The sequence below is a fragment of the Hesperophylax consimilis genome, chromosome 14 (genome assembly GCF_061612785.1).
Source record: "Hesperophylax consimilis isolate HC1 chromosome 14, BYU_Hcon_1.0, whole genome shotgun sequence".
In the NCBI taxonomy this organism is placed as follows: domain Eukaryota; kingdom Metazoa; phylum Arthropoda; class Insecta; order Trichoptera; family Limnephilidae; genus Hesperophylax; species Hesperophylax consimilis.
The window spans coordinates 18,223,205-18,245,062 of NC_142849.1; positions in this window are offsets into that span (position 1 = coordinate 18,223,205).

Genomic DNA, 21,858 nt, shown 5'->3' on the forward strand with positions numbered 1-21,858 from the left:
AGATAAAAAGAAAATAAAAGTACAGTTAGTTGAGGTTTCTCAAATACCGTCTCACTAGGCTAGCCTGTGTTGAGGCAGAATTTTTCAAGTTACTTCCTAATACCTTTGAACATACCTATACTTGTATTAAGATGTATTCGTATACTGTGGTTATTTTAATAACTGCGAATTTGTGTGAATCCACCGGTAAAGGCCCTATTCTTATTTTTGATCCAGGTTTTTACATTGTATTTGATTTTTTTTTGTAAATCACATTGTTTTATATTGTCTGGAAGAATGTTTTAGAGTCTTGTTACAAAGTATTTAAATTTGCGTTGACTAAAAGTAGTATGCGTTATCGTTTTTGTTGCTTCGAGTCCATCGTGCATTTGAACTTTTTTCGTAGTGATTATGTATATTTGTGTACAGATTAGTTTTTGCATATAGCTGCCGAACATCAAAAACATTAATAATATTGAAGATTAGGTTAAATTTAAATAAATAGTAAATTAAACAATGTTACTTTGTTTAAACCTCTTTATTTTGTTACATGTGCCGATAGGTTTAGAAACAACCAGAACATAATGTATTACTAAGTGTTGAAGTGGGGGTGGAGGTGTCAAGAATAAGTGAAGATTGGGGAAAAGAGATTGGATGAAAGGTGAAAGAGAACATGTCTAAGATGAGACTGTTAGATTTTTTTTGTTTATTGAAAATGAACAAAAACGATGATAATGAACTCAATGTGGCATAATAATAAAAGCAAATCAACGCTCTTAGGCCCTTTGTACACAGGGATACTACTTAATTACTTGATTGCGGCGCAATCACAAGTAACCTACCGATATGCTACTCTTTAACGCTGGTTTCTGTGCATAGCGCTTCCCCAATTATACTGAACATTAGCCAAGGAATTGATACGACATCAAGAGACTCTAGCGACAAAGACAAACATTTTGTTCATCTTTATATATAAAAGCATGAAAAACGGTATAAAATAAGATTTTGGGTTCAGCCATCGAACAAAATAAATGTTAATTGTAAGGCGATTGTCGCTACCAAGGAATTTAATGAGAATGATGTCAAATTGTATTTTCTTTCCAACTTAAATCCACGCCTTCTCCGCTAAATCCTTTTTAATGTATGGCGGTAAATTATGGTTATATAAAAATGGACATTTTTTTCCAACCTCGAGAATAAATGTAACATTTAAATCATGTTCCGAAGTCTTTCAAGTCAAACGATTTGTAGATGCGAATACAACTAGCGCAGCGTGCCACCAGCACTGTCAGTAGTGTGCAACTGACGTGAAATCCGTAGTCGATGCGTCGCGTCGTCTACGAAAACTAGCAAAATAAGATGGTGGCACTCACGAGCGGCGCGTACACGCGCAAAAATCTCGAGTCGCTTGTAAGTATCTCCGTCGACAATCAATGCATTGCGATTATCTGGACTAGTTAAAATCCATTCATGTTTTATGGAAGTAGATGCTTCAGAAACAGACTTGTCACACGCAAAGAAAACCCACGCTTCCATCGCTGTGCCGATCTGGGATGTCCAAAGATGTGTAATGATGGAGGGGGTGACGTCATGCCTTTACTCTTCCAAAGTACGCGTCATCAACCAATATGTGCATCAAAAATATGTTTCTGAGCGCTGGATGATGTGTTCCCATTTCTACACAATTGGTTGACAAAAAATGTCTACAACGGGAAAGAGCTCTTTAGAAATAATGCAAGCACTTTCTAAAGACCTTTATTGTAGCATTTGTTAATATTTCCACAATGCGCTACCGCTATCCATTCAGGTGAGGGAGCTATGTTTCTGTGGAGAACTCTAATGGTGTATGGCTTAATTAATTTTAATTTTAATTCGTATTTTTAACTACCGATTAAAATTCACATATTTTGAGTATTTCGATAGTGATATAATATACATATACCGGTCAGTGGCCGAGTTGACATCGCGCTTGGGTCCCACTCAGGCGTAGTGTGTTCAATTCCTCGGCTGGCTAAGTCCCTATCACAACACAAGCAACATTTTCAGCTTACTGTGGTGGTAGTAGGAGATTTTCAAAGAGTCTTGCTTTAAAAAAAATAAATAAAAAAATATATTTATATATATCTATATATTTTTTTATATTGCTTCTCACAGAACATAAAGCCTAATTTATCGCAACCTCAGTAAAACAAATAGCCTAAAAAAGTGTAAACAGAGTATCGATGATCTACATACTATTGCAATATTTTAAGTTTCCTGATGCTAAACTTAAGATGAGCTGAGAAATTAAGCCCCAAGATAAGTTAATGCAGAAATAAGTACATAAATTAGATGAGACTTTTCTAACTAACCAAGAGGTCTGACGCGGACGATCGATATAGCCTTGTGGCAATACAATAATGAATTCGTGATCTATGAACAGTTAGCAATATTCATGAGCAGGGTCAACGATAGACAAAAAACAAAAAATCCCGCCAAATCTAACGCGGTTCCTTGGTTATCAATTAAATTTCTGTTGACTCGTGATATTTATTTATTCATTTTCGGGAAATCGACAGTTTACATTTAATAAGTTTGTACGTAAGTATTATTTAGTAAAATAAAACCAATTATGGATTTCCTCCTTGTGACTTTTACTGAGACAGCATAATATGGAATAAGTTATTTAAATTTGTGAGAAAGGAATATGAATTAAAAAAAATAAACAAAACAAGAGGTTATATAAAACGAAAAATTTACAGAACAATACATTTATAGCCATGCAGAGAGGTTGTAGATATAAATCAAATCATAATAGAGATATAAACAATAGAGACAAACATTATTCACAAACCATCAGAGAAATATTCTTTTATGAACCTCTTGTATTTGGTGAGTTTGCAACTGAAAATATCAACTTTGGATAATACTCTATTATAATTATTGCATAGTCTGTTTAGGCAAGAATTCTGCTTAGAGTTCGTTTTGCTTTTATCAACCCTTAACCGGACACAAGATCGTGTTGAACGCGCATATACGCAACATTGTTTATAATTTCGTTCTTTATGCGAAATTACTGGTTTATTAATGAACGGAAATCTTGATTTTTAAAATAATTCGTATAAGCGGCGAGTAATCTGTAGGGCATATGATGTTCATGCTTACACAAACCAAATTTGTTCACCTAATAAGTTGTGAATAAAGACTACATAACAATATATCCCTTTTTGGTATACCTAATTATTATAAGCAATAATTAGTCGCCTGAAATATCAATACAAATTGAAAATATTTCCTGAGTAAAAATAAATGCCGCCGACAGGAATTGAACCCGCACCTTCTGATAAACAAAATTAATAATCCCGTTTTAGCGCCAAAAAGTAGATACGAACTGCCAATGCACATTTAGAAATCAATTGTAATTATTATTAATAAATTAGTAATGTTGAATTAAATTCAATTCAGTATTACAAATTTATTCATATTTTTACGTAACTGTATGACGTTTGATGTTTCAGAACGTCAAATACCTCCCAGTGTTGCCAGTATGTATCATTTATCGAATCGATAGGCATATCTAACGACGATTTTGTAGCGATCTAGCTAGCTCCCTCGCACTATTGATACACAGATCTATATTGGTAATGCAAATCGACATACGCTGGCAATAATCGGCGCATCTGTCTTTGAATTTACGTACATAATAGTTAAAAATACTAATAAATTGACAATGTCAAATTGCAATAATAACATTGGTAGTTTGCATATATTGTTTGACACTAAAAAGGGGGTTAATTAGTTCATGAGGTCTTTAGTTATGACTAAAAACTTTTGTTCCTTCAAGTTGGAATTGAATCAATTGATCGCATCTCGATCTTCCATGGATCATGTATTGATTAACCGGTAGTTATTATTCACAACGAATGAAATTATCGTTTTGACAGTTTATCCGACACCTCGGAAGCCTTGCTAAAAGCAGCGACTTTTGTCTACCGACAGTCGAAAACATATTTTGAACGTGCTCGCGAACGTCACTAACTGACCATAGATGAAGCGTTTCTTCAATATCTTATTGGATTAATGCAACGGTATAAAATCATCGGTAGTTACGCCCATCAATCTGACATTGCAAAGTTTTAGATTTTCCTGTGCTAGACCCCCAGTATTGGAAAGTGAACAGTAAACTAGATGAAACACTATATCTGTGTGTGGGAACATAATAACATAATAAGTACCTCGTCATTGCACAGACCGTTCTAATTAATCATATGTATCTGACGTGTAACCTTGAACTTTAAACTGTCCCGATAATACGGATACCTTTTACCATTCTTTATCAACTATTGTTTCTAACTATATTGCACATATCCTGATTACTTTTTTTAAAATTTTAATGTTATACTTCACTTTTCCACTCAGAATTTTTGATGCGGCTATGAGTACTGCCACCCTGGGAACTATTTTTTTCATTAAACCCACACAGGAGGCCCGCGGAAATTTTTTCCCTCAGTGCCTATGTCATCTATTGAATAATCAACACCTCCGCCATAGGTCACCCCGAGTGGTTCACTACGTTTTGTGATTTAGCAGGGGTTCCCGGGTTCATCGGGTGAGGTATATTCAGGATGTGCCTGCCCACCAATTGCTAGGAGTGCCAGATCGGTAGAGGTGGGTTTGGGGAAACCATTGACCTCTCCAACTTGTCTCTCGACGCATCGCCTTGCACCGTAGTTGGAGGGGTATATTTGTATGTCCGTCACTCCTGGTCACATTGATCCCTTGATTTAAAAAGCGTTCCACACAGCATCTCAAGAGATGACATAGGCTCTGAGGGAAATTATTTTAATCAGTAATCAATAAAGCGATGTTTGCAAGCTACGCATGTTTCATTTGATGTTGCTCTATTTCCAAAATAAAGATTTAACGGTTACTAAGCGAGGTTTGACCTCCCATCTCTATCATCTAACACTTCCTTCTGCCTGACAACAGTGAGAAATAGCCACATTGGCTACGGGTAGTAGGTACATACACTTGAACGATAATTACATTCACACAAAGCAAGTATGTTCTTCCACAATGAACTGATTGGACTTGGATATCCACTATCCTTCTGTAGTCCTCGATTCACTACCAGAATCTCATGTTACAACTTCCAGCGTTGAACCGCCGTAGTTTAATTCAATTACTTTAAAAGCATCTCGTATTTCTCGCTGAAACTTGGAAAACATTTTTTATTGTTGACAGCCGCACATCCGCATACACGTCGACGGGGCTTGCGTGAATAAGGAACTAGCGTAATTTCTGTCAGCGGAATGACTACCATACGATATACTACCTTTAATATTTCATCTAAGATTATTATATTATATTTTGAAATGTTTTCCCTAGTTCACCACTGAGACAATTTTTGTGTACGTGAATTTCGCATAGAAGTCCCAACTTGTGTGAACAAAGTTTTAAAGCTGAAGGTAAGGGAGGGGAAGGAGATTGGGAAAAAGCATGTGGGGGAGTTCAGATTCCTGGCCTTTCAGATGTGGTCATCAAACTATTTTAAGCAACTTTTTAATTATGAAAATGGTGTTCATTTATCTAAGTGATTCTGAGTAATATCTATATATATATTATTTTTCATAAATTAATTATTGTGAAAAAATGCAAATTAATTAAACAAATTTATAGTTGCGCACATCGAGATATGAGCCTGCGACCTACAACTTTAACCTTCGACTTCGGAAGCTGACTTTAAAAAGGTTTTTATCGACACTATCGGTATTTTGTCAACACTACTTAGCTAGCTAGCGGGATGGCACGTCATCAATAACGTTTGACAGCTGTTGTCGATCAAAATAATGTTAATTAGGTGAGCCTAATTGGTCCTTGTAAAAATTTTTACAACTGGTAATTTGCAGATCTAATAAGAACCTAAAATTGAATAAAATTATCTGCTGGTCCCAATTAACATTCACTTAGTCAAGTTAATGCGAACAACGTGAGAACGTTAAATGTTTGTTTTATGGAAGTGACGCGTTGAACTTGACCAGAGATACGGTAGGAACTATCAAAGTGTAGTATCGAAGGGACACATAATTTCATAGAAAAAAATTTAAAGAGGTAATGATGTGATAAATGTACATCTGTGGAGAAAAATAAGTAAATATGGCAAAAAGCAAACATCAAAATAAATAAATTAATGATTTATTTTTAATTCTTATCGGTATCTTTTTATTAATAATATTAATAATAATTGGCATATTTACATGGCGTCGTTTTCGTGAAAAATCACCTCGTTTATAAATATATTTATTCATTATAATAATATAAATATAAATAAAAATATATTTATTAAATAATAAATACATCTAGCTTACAATGGTGGCTCGTGACTTTTGGGTGTACTATATAGAGTGCTAATATTACAAAAAATTATTATAAGCATTATTGATACTGTCGGTTCCATGATAACTGAACACAGTGACAATTCAATACACTTTTAAAAAGTGATTTAAAGTCATTTAGCAACGATGAAATTTTTTTTAACCTAACCTAACCAACTTAACCCAGTTAATAAAGTTTTTGTTTCATCACTTTTCATGACTTTATATAACTTTTTAAAGATGTGATGAATTATCATTTGATTTATCCATTCACCATATTGTCGTAGCTGAAAACGATTCTTTTTTGTTTTTTTTCAAAAAATCGATTTTTTTGTATGTAGATTCTCTGTTAATCTTAGTTTGGCTGCACGGATTTTTTTTTAAATCTTCATAGAAAAAATCTTTTTTCTAAAAAAAAATTAAAAAATCGTTTTCTGCTACAAAACCAATTATAATGACATTTTTGTAATATACTTTTTTGTAATAGACGTTTGGGTGTACTAGAGTTAGTACTAACTCTAGTACACCCAAAAGTCCTAGTTGTAAGTTAAAACTGGGATCCATAATAACTAGTGACTTACATCTAAGACTTATTTCTAGTGACTTACGACTAAGGTTCATAATATTCTCAAATACATCAATTTGAATTACGATTTTGTTTCATTATTGAATAAAAAATCAATGATTGAATAAAATAGAATCTTAGAAGTAGAAATTTACCCACTTCCCGACATCCAATCGAGCTGTAACTCGGCAGATAGACTCGTTGTCATTACAATGCATTATATCAATACTAATGCACATTTACAATGGGTTTATTTTTTTCTTAATGATTATTTGAAGACAAAGTAAATAAGTCTATTCACGGTGTTCTTCATTGGAGAATCCTGTTCCGATGCAGTTTGTAGAAAGTTGTGTTGGTGTTAAACCATGACTTTCTCATCATGACTTTTTGGTGTTATTACATATATTTTTTTATGATTTCTTAACAGTAACTTATATATCCTTATCCACTTGAGTGATTTTCGGCATTTGTCGATTTTTCAAAACGTCTGAAACGAGTGATCGCACGCCATAATACGGCATTTTTGACTCATTTACGATTTTTTTATATTTGTTTTTAATAAATCCTAAAAATGTAGGATAAACTGTAAAATATAGCTAAATTTAACGGCTATGTAACGACCGGTCGGTGGCCGAGTTGACATCGCGTTTGGGTCCCACCCAGGCGTAGTGTGTTCAATTCCTCGGCTGGCTAAGTCCCAACACAAGCAACATTGTCAGCTTTCTGTGATGGTAGTAGGAGATTTTCAAATATTGCCAGGTTATTCGTAACCCGGGAATGTTTGTCTTTCTTTTTAAAAAAAAAAATATAGTGAGTTTATATATCGAAGTATTAAAATTCAGAGGTATATTTTTTTAAATGAGGACAGCACTCAAATCATCTTTCAGTTATTTAAGCGAGTATTTGAGTGGTTATTTGATTTAAAAATGGTTTTAATGGGATAGTTTAAGTTATTTTAGGTTAGGTTAGGTAGGGTAAGGTTAGAAAATGTTTGGTTAGGTTAGGTTAGAAAAGGTTAGGTTAGGTTAGCTTAGGTTAGGTTAGGTTAGGTTTGGGTACATAAGGTTAGGTTAGGTTAGAAAGGTTAGGTTAGAAAGGTTAGGTTAGCTAAGGATAGGTAAGGTAAGAAAAGGTTAGGTTAGGTTAGGTTAGGTTAGGAAAGGTTCGAATCTAATGGAACGTAGTAGTTAAAAATGAGTTACAATTGCAACAAAAAACTAACATCAACATGGGAAAAAGGAAAAAAAACCTTTAATTTTTTAACTGAATTTCGGTTAGGTTTCCTTTGAAAGCAAAATTCACACAAGATAAAATAACTTCCGAAGGATTTATTTTTTTAGCAGTGTATTCCTAGCCATTTACATAATTAAATGTTTCGTTTCCACGCCGCACAGTGGCCAACGTCTGTTGTGAACATTAAACGAATCGTTGTAATTTTTAATACACACACGGAGCTGGGACGCCCCGGTTCCCGCTCCTTGGTTGCGTTCGTTAGGACGGGTATGAAATATTGCGATCCTTTGGCCTTTCCGACTTTCTCTGCAAAATGTTTACCAAAGGCCACTTATCTGTCGGGAAAGACAGAAGAGGAGGAAAAACAAGGAAGAAATACCTTAAGAGAACAGTCCATAACCAATTTTTAAGTAACTAAAATAAACATGCACACAAGCTTATCTTTTTACGTTATATCTTTAAAGAAAAATCTATGTATATGAAAATAAAAAATTACAAAATTATTAGTTTTTATGCCGTCAACTTGTTTGTAAAAGTAATAAGTGATTTGATATTTGAATTTGAATGAAACAAAGAGTCTGTGCCTACTTTTATATTTATGATTTGAACGTTGATGAAGCTAGGAGTGTGTACCTACACTAAAAGCCTTATTTAACGGAGTTTAAATGTGGATGATGCAGTGAGATTGTGCCTACTTTCGTATTTGTGATTGGATGTTTGAATGTGGATGATGCAAGGAGTGTGTGACTTCACAAAGGGTCCAGGAATTTAACTGCTCAATTTAATACACATGCAGCTGAACCAATTTGGTCGCCCGGGTCAAGAAGCTCAGAATAAGCTTTATGTCGCAAAAATGGGCCTAGGAGCTTAACCCTTTCATCCCCAGTGTTAATTCAAATTAACATGAACTTTGTGATTTTTTTTACCGTAACGGCAGTGATTTAGAAAAACCATGTTTTTGTTTTCTTATAGCTTGTAGTCTTTTCTTTGGCGTCTATTTTTTCCGCTCGGTTGAAATCCTTATTCCCGCCACAACAACGATAAATATTTTGACATCTGCTGATTGTGAGTTTCATCGAATTTTTGCCGTCATTGAATACTTAATTTAAGGTGAGATATCAATATTTTATACTCGAATTACAAATATTTTAACGCATTAAAACGTGTTCTATAATAATAACATCAGTTCAATACACTGATCACAGCAATTTATCAGAATATTGTAAATGAATTTCAATGTTCATTCAAATTAACACTGGTAGTGACGGACATGGTTTTCGACTAGTATGGCGAATTTTTAAAGATTTATTATCCTTAATTATTTCTTTATTTCAGAATGAATTTTAGTTAAAATGTTATTTGTTTGTACCTTAGAGATTATCACTTCATTGTAAATGTGCATTTTCGACATGAAACAGTTATTTGTATTACTTTTGTGTTATGTTTATTTTACCTTTCTATTTAAAAAATACACCCTCTGACGCCCAATGTTAATCCAAATTAACATATAAAAATTTCAAAAAAAAAAAAATATTAATACTAATTGTTTTTCAAATAATTTTCTGATTATTATTAACAAGCATGACATATTTTATAAATGTGGAAACAATAATGCGGGATGAAAGGGTTAATACTCACTTTATAATAGAGCCACTCGGGTTGTGACGTTGAGATGTGTATTTTCTCGGCTACTTTACGGTTGCATTCAAAAAAATATTTTTAAAAGGAACCTATAGATCTACCTACAGTACCCACCTACAGTACCTACCTACAGTACCTACCTACAGTACCTGCACACAGTACCTACCTTAGCCTACCTACAATACCTACATATAGTACCTACACACCACACGCTTTAGTGATTGGGTGTATTGATGCACCGGTCTTGTTAATTTGAGCTTGAAAAGTTCAAATTATTGTCAAATACATCAATACTATTAAAATATATTCCTTACCAAAATTTCGTAATTTTTTATTGGCGAATGCAAACTATAGTTGGAATGAGATGTATTAACATAAAATGTTAACGTTTTTCTAGCTGTTCGTATATGAATGTAGACCCAAGGCCGGCCCGTGCAGGCGCAATTGGAGCAGTCCGCTCCGGGCGCTGACTTGCCAAGGCAACAAGGAGCCGAGAACATCTAAAGCAGCGCCCTTGAGGTTTGACACCTGCTCTATATATGTAAACTAAATATTAGTGCATAAGATGAATGGGTCATTCTTCCTCCACTTTTCATGTCTATTGTTTAAAAATATTGTTTTATGTCATGATTAAAAGCGCTATTGCGTACTAATATCTAGTCTAAACTTATTTCACTATTAGAACGCGCCAAACGGTGCGCGTAGATTCGATTTCGTATATTTGGTTAGAGCATTGGGAGCGTTGAAGGTCAATTAAAGCTAAAAATGTGGAACCTGTTTTTCGCTTTATGTCTCATCTAAATATAACACATCGATGAATGGCTACGATCGTTATAACTACACGGCAAAGATTTGTAGGGCATAATGAAAACGACGAACATTTATAATGGTCAAATTAATTAATGGTAAACAAACAAATTAAACTAAAGGCTTTAAATGTTTAATGCAGTGGGGCAATACTTGTGTTTTTCATAACGAAATGATTTGTTGTGTCTTATTTGAAGAAGTAACTGTTTCTTTCACATTTATACGATCTTTGTTGAAAAGGCCCAAAAACCGGAGGAAAAATGTGATAATATTTATGACAAACACAAAATTTGAGTATTTACGATGCGGTCCTCTTTGTTGTTCCAACTTGATTTCTTTATGAAAATATAATTTGTGTTTCAAGAGAGAAAAATCTTAACTTCTGCGAAAACATTTGTATTATCAAAATGATGCTGGTAAAAAGAAGTTTAGTTTTTAATAACAAACAATATTTCTTTTTTCCTCCTTTCTTACATAATGAAAAACCTTTAAGTTTACGGATAAGATTCTGTTACGCTATCTCTTTATTTAGCCAACGTTTTGGACAGCATTGCAGTGTCCATATTCAGGGCAGATGTGTAAGATGATTACACAACTACCCTGATGATGGACACTGTCCGAAATGTTGGCTAAAGAAGAAGGTAGCGTAACATGGCATAATACCCCAAAAACAAATCACTATAATACCGTGAAAATCTCAAATCGTACATGATTCTGTTAAACATTTTTATTTTATTTATGAAACTTTTTGAATTTCCAACTATACATTGCGTCAATCTTTAAAATACGGTTTTAGTAAAATCTACATTAAATTTTATTTTTGCTGTCGTTTGTTTAAATCTTCGAAGTATAATCAATTAAAGTTTCATCAAGATTGTTTACGGTAATTGGTAAAAATACGAAACTGAACATAAAAATAAAATTACTTATTAAGTTATGTATTATTTGGGTGATACATTTTATAAATATTAGACAAGTTGTGTGAGTTTTTTATTATCCTGCTAAACAGTCATTTTCAAAGTTTGGTGTGATATTTAAAATCTTAGATGCGAGTGTTGATAATTCATGTTTCAAAAAGAAAAAAAATAACCATTACGAAACGCTTTTCAGATGTGAAACGTGGAGATTATTTTTTATTGAGGGATCTGAAAATGAAAGAAAACAAGTCTTTATATTTTTTTACAGTAAAATAATTATGTTTAATTGTTAAAATATACACAAATAAATATATTTAAATATTACAAATACAAATTTAGAACAATTAACAATTAACAACAATAGTCACAATTTAGAAAAAATCCATTGACAAGATTAAAGACAATAGAAGCAAATATACAAAGAGCCTATAAGTCACAAGACTGGGCAAATGAAGCGTCATTCCGTGCAAGAGCGTCGTCCCGTCTTACCACGCTGTCTGCGCAAGGATCGGTTTTATCCTCTTCCGCCCAAAAGACGTTTACACCAAAACGTGGATACCTTTACAAAACCTGAAGATTTATTGAAATACCTACATAAATATACGCGAATTATGGGATAATAAAGTCAGGTGTTTGACTCTGTCAGTGAAGATCTAGACAGATGTATTGTAGTAGAATAAAAGCCCATGTATTAGTTTCATCTCTCTCTCACATCTCAGCTCACAACTAGTAACACGAAATCTTCACTCTCTGTACTCGGTTAACAATAAGCTCAGTAATCAAACTCGTAGTATAATTGTATGAATAATCCGGAAGATTATAATAATGATGGCACGGCCAATACATCCATATTATAACAGTGGCGCAGTCGAAAAGCGGATAGCAAAATCAGCAATCTCATCGAGAATTAAGGAAAATGTGACTAAAACCGATAAATTACAACAATATTTTTGAGTAGTTAATGGCCGGATCATCGAAAAAAATTAAATCACGGAGTCTAGGATTTGGAGTTATGAAGAATATGAACTACATGAAAAGGTGTCGAGTTCCGTAGATTCACCACTTGAGGGCATGGATTACTAAAGGCAGAATATAGAAGGGTGAAAACAATAAAACAATAAACAATAAACTACAATCACTTGATGAAAGAACTAAACTTATTAAAATTCTCAGATAGAAGACTTGTTTCCGGCTTGATTTTTATTTATAAAATTTTTAATGGTATTATGGACAGCCCTGATTTATTAAGTCTAATTACCTTCCATGTAAAAACTAGACGATCCAAAACTGTTTTTAATTGCAACAAAAATATCAGGACTGAGTCATTTAGATACTCGCCTATACCTAGATTGCATGCAGTTGGCAATGTTTTCTCAGAAGTAGTAGATGTGTTCAACTAATATACCTCAAACACCATAATCAATGTCAGAAAAGATAATATTTTCTGCATGGCTCCTTGATATCTTATAGCTAATATATGTTTTATTTTATTGAAAATTATTATTTCTTATTCATAAGTATCACTGAATCGCTGACAGCACTGAATTGTTAATGCCAAGTTGCAATGGCTACTCAGCTTTTCCAAGTACAATTAATTTTGTGGGTTACAATAAACTCACTACTGACTATTATCATAGACTCCTCATACTTCGACTTTTGACAGGTCTTATACAAACCTTGTATGAAGTAGTTCAACTATTGTTAAACTGGTATATGTTTCTTTTGAATTATGCATTGTCTTACTGCACTTATATTAATAACTGCATTATTTGCATTATTTTTTTTGTTTACTCATTAATTGTTCGTTAATTTATTGCTTTATTATCCTGTTAACCGATTGTAATTATCGATGTAATTCGATTATCACTGTATTGTAAAAACCATTATATGGCGTTTGAATAAATAAATAAATGACTAAATTTTCTCTTTAAAAAAAACAGGACTGGGTAGGATCAAAACTGCACACACAGGCGTAAAATCAGAGGTAGGGAGTCATAGAGAAGGAATCGTGGAGCTGCAAAATCAAGCCACAAGAATAGTTAGACTTATTGGGGAAAGAAGCGGGTTATTGGATTGGTGACTGGAAGCGTGAAACAACAAAGGTCATTTTAGTGAAGACTAGAACAACGAATCGTAGTTAAGTATTTTTTCGCTTCCATTTTTCTGAATGAGAATTCTCGTTTGAAAAGTTCTATAAAATCTATTCCTAGAACCGACCAATTAGCATTCCATACCACCTTTATTATTAATATTAAAGAAGTTTTAATGAGTTTTTGACTTTTTTATACTAGAAAAGCTACTTGGATCAAGTGAACGAATTGCTTGTTCCTTGTCGTAAGGGAAATCAGGTTTCAATGCGTCTGAGACAAACAAACTGGCTGCAGACGAATTGATTTTCAAAGGGTTGCTGTGTTATCGAAGTATTACATCTTGTTTCTTCCATGAAACAAGGTTAGACCTCGGGCGTTAACGTCCGTAAGGTGAGACACTTTGCAGATCGGAAGGGAGGAGGAGAGAGGAGAGGTAGAAGGAGGAACGAGGGAGATCGATCCGAATTATAAATGTACATATTGTTGAAATGTTTCAGATGAAACGTTAATATCGTTGAATTATTTAAGTGAAATGATTTGTTGGTTTTTGTTAGAAAAATATTTAAGTGCAAAAGTGGATCGCTACGTTTGTTAGCACGGGTATCGCCTTGCACCGCAGTGAGAGGGATAAACTTATACGTTCGTTACTAGTGGACAAACGAACCTCCAGATTCCTACTCACCTCTTATGCCTCATTCCTTCCCAGAACTTCCACTCCTTCCTTCCCTTAAAAAGACCCTCCACAAAACATCTAGAAAAAAATTATTCATTATATGTTACGTTTTATTCTTATATTCATCGCAATTATATTGCGAGAGAGTGGTTGAAGAAGACCTTTCGACTTCTCCAACCGCCTTTACCTATCGCCTTGTACTGTAGCGGTAAGAATTGATTCATACCTCCGTCACTCCTAGTCACTTTAACCCCCAGATTCCTACCCACCACTCATATTTTTTCCTTCAGAGAACTTCTTCACCTTCCCAGCATCCCCATAAAACAGGCCCTAAGGGATTTTTATTCTCAAGGGCTCCTGTATAGAGCTAATGTAAAAAAAATATGTAAAAGTTACGTTAGAGAGGATTTAGGGCTAAACCGGCGGCTGAGACCACTGGAAAGAGAATGAAATGCTTCATTTGTTTTAAAGCTAAATGTAATCTTCAAAATTGATTGGATAGTTCAAGAATTCAGACAATCGATACATTTCGATTTTTTTATTTAATTTTTAAGGTACATATTTTTTGTTAAATATATTTTATTAATAATAATACATAATAGATGGTATGTAATAGAGAGTTATGTTCATAAAAGGGTAGTCCAGCAAAACTGCCCCATGTCAACATTTTGTCTTAATTAATAAGAATAAGTAAATATATTAAATTAATTGAAAAGTGGAAGATTTTATTTTAATGTGTCAACCCCATAAGAATTATTAGTCTGCGGGGTAAAAGATATGGACTAATGTTTTAAACAATAAAATATAAAAATAAAATAAAATTACAAATATATGATAAATAATTGGAAACGATGTGTCAAGAATTCAGACTGTTCCGTGATTTTTCACGGGTCTGTGCATGTATGGCATAATTTCCTGAACTATAATAATAATAATGTAATCTATCAATATTTAGCGATGGTCTTAAAGAAACCATCATATTAAAAGCGTCGAAGTCGGTACCTACCTACAGTATATTTTAAATGGCTTATTTTTGAAGACCATTTTTAAATTTTGAAGACCATTTTTATTCCAGCATAAAATTATTCACAGCAAATGAACTCTAAATTTATTTTTAATTTTAGCCCCTTTTTAAAATTTTAACGTCTTGTGCACGGAAAATACCTACTGAGATAAAATATTGCTAATTTATTAAGAAAATCTTCGAAATATTCGTAATCTGGTTAAAAAACGGAACTGCAGGTACTCAATGAATAAACTGATTACTTTCCAGTCAAAATTTCACTAAAGAAGGAATGTTTATAAAATTTCATTTGTTTCGTTCGGCCAGCTTAGTGACTCACCGGCTCTTTCCGCCCGGCTGCCAAAACTCTGTGCGAGGAAGGCTCATCGAAGAGTATACTTGTATATGTTCGCATCTTGTTATATCATCAGGCCAAATGCAGGTGCATGAACACGTTTTTCAATACATTAGGAGTGTTGAATAAGATTTCAAAAGGTTTTTATAAGGTTTCAAAACAGCAATACTCATTTTTCTCCGTGTGTGAAGATTAATTCAGACAAGCTTTCATGTAGGTACGGTACCTATTGATGTTAAATAATACTAACGGAAAATTATTTTAACTGTCCTCTCACAAATTGGAAAAGTAACATCCCGTAATTTTCGTGGGTCTGGGCCAGTAATATAATATCATCGAGTGTTTTTAAATGTATTCCGTTTTATAGTTTATTCTTTCTCGAGTTTTTGGGTTTGATTCGAAATTCAAAATCAAAAAATATTCAGAACAGTCGCACGCATTCTAGAAAGAAGCAAATTTCGTGCAAAATCGTTTTTGATTTGAGAAAAAAAAATCTAATGCTTAGCGGTTAACCTCCCGGGGCCAGACGTATTGTGAAACTTTTGCATCGTAATTTATTTTTCATTTGAATTTGATATAAATTTCTGATGTATTGAACTTGAAAAGAATATTTGAATCTCGGAATGCCCAAAGTTTACACATCAATGTGATCATTTCTCTCCGAAACTTCTCTCAGATTTTTTATTATTATTATTTCGGTTTATGCTTCCCGAACGACAGTAATTTTCTTACGAACTTTGATAAAATTGTACATTTACTTGGTAGACGGTTGAATTGTAAAAGTAACCAATTTTCGCTTTCGTGAAAAAGATGGCATTATGTGGTACCAATCATGTACATTATTATGGACCTACCTACAATATATTTCTATGTGTATATTTAAATAATAATAAAATAATTGTTTTATCATAAAAAATTTACTTTCATTATCACTTTTCATTTTTTTGATTTTTCATAACTGACGGTTTTTTGTGAGGTTGAGAGGCTGAAAGTAGTAAGGTGGGTAAGGAAATGATGCAGCCTTTTTTCGGCCCGTGTCAGTGTTTGATCAAATTTTTAAAAGCCTTACCGGATATTAAAAACAAATGCATGTGTTTTCAAACACTATTATGTATTTTAAAGAGAGACAAACACATACAGTATCGGAATAACGTATTGATGGAGTACTTAGCTTAGAAAAATTGAATCCACAACGCTTAGGTAGAAACCCGGCGAGTTTTACTCTTGCTAATATTCTAATCTTGATTCAATTTCATTGAAGTTCACGCGGACCGTATTATCTCCTAGTAATAAAATTTTATTAAGCTCTTTATTCAATGATTTTGACAGGTAAAATAAAATAAAATATCACAATCTGTTCAGATAAAATAAAACAAATAAACGACATAAAGGCACACGCAACAAGCCATGTCCAAGAATACAAAGCCGCTGCGTATAAATCTAGTGTTCTTCGACCCACATGTGTGGCATTCTGTTGTGTGGTGTGGTATTATGTGGTGTTGTGTGGCATGGCGTGGTGTTGTGTTGTGTTCGGCCGTAGTAAGTCACCGCGGTCTGTCGCCCTTTTGCCACGATTGTTTTCTTTCTGTGCGGATAAAGGCGGAAAACCCTTGTCCTTCTGCCTTGTTTGGTAAACATTCTTCGCGCGCACACTTGCGCGGGCGGAACACACGTACAATGGACTTGCAGAACAGACAGGGCCAGATTTTTTAGACAGCGAGATCATTATTATTATTATTAACAAGTACCCTGCTGCTACGTGTCAAAAGTAAATAAAATTTTATATCAAGCGCAAATAATAATACAAATGTTCATAAAAAAACAAAAAAATGTGGTTTTGTAAAAAATAAGAGAAGGCGGTCGATAAACCGGTGGGTAGGTCACACAACCAGCAGAGGGATGAGCTCAGTTTATACAGCTGAACTCACATTTGGAAGTTGAGTAAGGTCCGTCTCCTACAGTAAGCAACTATCCGATACTGATGTTGTGTACTCGCGCCATGCGTCGCAAACAACTTGCCGCGCACAGTCCGTACACGTCGCTGCTGAAATCACGAGACAAAACTTGCTTTCATTTTAACACTCACAACTGATCTTTTCGAACATGTTTCAATGCCCAAGACAAACTTGTGTTGTGCATTTTTAGAAAATAAGTGTGATTTCAAGAAATCTATGAGCGGGATCTATGTTTTTGAGTTCTATGCGCTTTGCATCTTAAGCAATTTGCGACTGTAAATTTTAACGAACGTCACTACAAAGAGTTGCAAGAGCGAGAAACAACAGTCCAACACGTGCCACCATATATAATAATAATAAAAGTTACTCTGCGCTTATGAGGAACTCAAAAAAAAATTTTTTTTGTAAATTTATGGTTGACTGTGCTACTTGAAGGTGTTATCGCAGCTAAAAAATATTCATTAAGCATATAGGGATTTAGGATTTTTTTTTATTCCACTCTGCCTTAACTTACGTATTTGTGTGGAGGAAGAAGTTTATTTATTATAAATTTACCGTTTTGGACTCAGTCAGTTCCGATTTCTGGACTCATTTAATCATTTTGTTTTTAATAATATTGTCGTTTTTTTTTTATTTTCGAAACTCAAACAGGTAGATAGGTACTAATAGCTAGGCCCGCATTCGTATTTAGTGAGTTTTGTCAATTCTATCGAATTATTTTATAGAGCTTTGCGAAAACGAAGTATTGAATTCCGTAAAGTATAAGCATACATTTTAGGGATTTTTAAGTTGGAATATGGCGAATTTTGAGACGATTTTTGTATAATTTTGTCAATCCACCCCTTACTCTCACACACACATGTAAAACAATTAAAATAGAGAACAAACAATGGCACAATACCCGGCGCATTGTTAACGACTCAAAATATTAACACGGCACAATGTGCCCGGCCTGCGAGCCCTGCTCCTAGTTCCTAGTGCCTCCTGCACGGGTACCTACGGGTCATTATAATCTAGGAACTACAATGGAGGAATAAAGTGACCCTTGAGATGGAAAAAAGTATTAGAATGTGTTGGGAGGGTGTGTAATGTATAATGGTTTAGAGGCATTCAATATAGAGGTGCTGGCATTATGGTTCTCGGTGACCCATTTTACTGTATTATTTAGGTGATTTTAATTTTTAATGGGAGCCTTTTATAATTTATTCATTTCCGGAAGATTGTTACTATTGGTCTTTTGTCCTCTAATTAGGTGCATTATTAGTGGTTTGGTTGTCAGAAATATCTTGCTGATAACATATTTTGTAATGTTACAAATAACTCATACAGTATTGATCAAATACATTGGTCAAATCAATTTTGTGATGTTGACGTCACCATAACCTCCTTAATTGTACAGCGAGCCGTACCAATTTGTTCTTAAACTCGCCCGTGGATAGAACCACATACTTCCTAAATGTAGTTATATTATTTTTTTATTTTTTCTTTATTCATAAAAATATATTTGAATACAGTTTTTTACATTCTTTTCGACTGTTGATCTCAATATCCATATGTTTTTAATTTCCTTCGACGCTCTTTTTCGCAGGTTTTGTCACTGCAAATACATTGTATAAACGGTACAACTATAATTATTTAGACCCAAATCTGTAATGATATTAAAAAAATAATAATTTCAATAAAATAAATAAATAATTATTATTTTTGAAAACTATAATTATTTTCGTTAAATAATGATGTTTTATGATTTAAATAAAAAAAGGTATAGGATTGCTGATGACCATCTTGACCCCAATCTGTCTTAAGTTATAAAAAAAATATATTTTCATATCTAGTATAAACCTTTAGAATAACTAATTTCTTAATAATATCTCTTTCTCTTGAATCGCAAATTTCAAAAACTGTAAGTGCTGGCTTTTTCCATCTAAGGCAGATAAAATCAATAAGGAGATGCCTTCCCTCTGATGGAGAAAAATCACTCATAAATTCGTTCGTTGTCTCACGTATGGACTATTGTAATAGTGCATAATGCTGGCCTACCAAAAAAACAATTCAACAGAATCCAGGCCGTTTTCAATGCTGCGGCGAGAATGATTTTTGGTGAATCTAAGCACTGTCGTATAACCCCGCTTCTAAGGGATCGTCTTCATTGGCTTCGATGCCCTGAAAGAATAGAATTCAAGATCTGTTTAATGAACTTCAAAGCATTGCAGGGAATGGCGCCAGCCTATATATCGGAATTATGTGTTCGACAAAACCTAAGCGATAGACAGCTTACTCTGAGGTCAGCAAATCTAGATGTTACCAATCGTTTAATCGAACTTTCTCGGTCAAATCGAGCTGTTTACTATGATCGCTCTTTTCGTGTAGCTGGCCCACTCATTTGGAATAAACTTCCTCCAGCCCTTACCAATATACAAAATTTAGCTGAATTTAAACGGGTTTTAAAAACAAAATTATTCAAAAAATCATATAATTTGTATTCTCATGAATCTATAATAGGTGGACATTAAACATAAAAGTACAATAAGGAGGAAACCGAAACCAAACAATTACCGGAAACTTCAAAACCTGGCTTATTATAGTATATTGAAAAGAAGCTTAGGACGGGTTGTTTCGGAGAATTCGAACAATTCATCAAATTTCAACGTTCATTTACGGGTTCTGTGAAAGTCCTATTCAGATTCTGTTATTATATCATTATAGGCTAGTTGCTTGACAGAACTGAAATAAAAACAGAATTTAAAAATATCTTTCACAGAACTTGAAAATTAACTTTGAAATTTGAAATTGTTGAAAAAAAAACTTGAACAATTTTTCAAATTTCAAAGTTAATTTTCAAGTTCTGTGAAAGATATTTTTAAATTCTGTTTTTATTTCAGTTCTGTCAAGCAACTAGCCTATAATGATATAATATTATAATATTGTTGAAAAAAAAACTTGAACAATTTTTCAAATTTCAAAGTTAATTTTCAAGTTCTGTGAAAGATATTTTTAAATTCTGTTTTTATTTCAGTTCTGTCAAGCAACTAGCCTATAATGATATAATAACAGAATCTGAATAGGACTTTCACAGAACCCGTAAATGAACGTTGAAATTTGATGAATTGTTCGAATTCTCCGAAACAACCCGTCCTAAGCTTCTTTTCAATATACTATAATAAGCCAGGTTTTGAAGTTTCCGGTAATTGTTTGGTTTCGGTTTCCTCCTTATTGTACTTTTATGTTTAATGTCCACCTATTATATAATATTTTAATGTTTTCCTGTTTTATATAATATTTTAATTTTAAAGTTCTTATTTTTCGTGCACTGTTATTGTCTTTTATTGTTGTCCTCTACTCAAATAGCACTGTTATTGTTAAATTTTATTCTCTGCTTTTGTGTAAACCGTTTATTCTTTATTTCATATTATGTTACTAATTTTTTTTTTTTTTAAGAAACACAATAGGAAATTTTATTTTAAAGTTTATTATAGTTAAGCGCACTTGAAGTGAAACAACACAAAACTGCGCTATATAAATGCTATGTTATTATTATTAAACAACTTATTACTAAGACATTTAGGAAAAATTTACACTCCAACCAAAACTTATTCTTTATAGCATTTAGGCATAATCCACGAAAAGCTACAAGACTTTTAGCTCCTTTAACATCCATTGGTAGTTCATTGAATATCTTGAATCCTTTGAAATAGAGATTTATTTTTGGTTCCAGACAAATATTTTTTCGGAAGCCTAAAATTTCCACAGCTTCTCGTGGGGTAACCATGTATTTTGAAACTAAAATTTACATTCTCAAACATGTATTTCGGGAGCATCTTATTTTTGAGCTTAAATTTAAATGTATTTTTAATTATCGCTGACGCACATTTAAGGCGCCTGGTTCTTTTTGCATTTTAAATACCTTAGAATACCAACTACAATTCAATACTGCTTGCATACCTCTATTTTGATTTATTAACAATTTTTTTTATCTGTGTGTATGAGTAGGGGCAACTGCTGTACCTGTGGACAAAATCCCGATTTTTCAATAAAACAATATTTAAAAATTTTTGGGTATAACATTTTGATTGGATTATTTTTTTATTTGGAAAAGAAATAGTTAAGACACAATAATTACTATTAATAATTTATTTTAACCACTTCAGTGTCGAGTTATTAACATTTATAAAAAAACGGCATATTTGTCCATAGGTACAACTACCCAATGTACCTATGGACACACATCATTGTACCTGTGGACGCGTTTGTACTTGTGGACAGTAATAATATAAACAAAAAAATAAA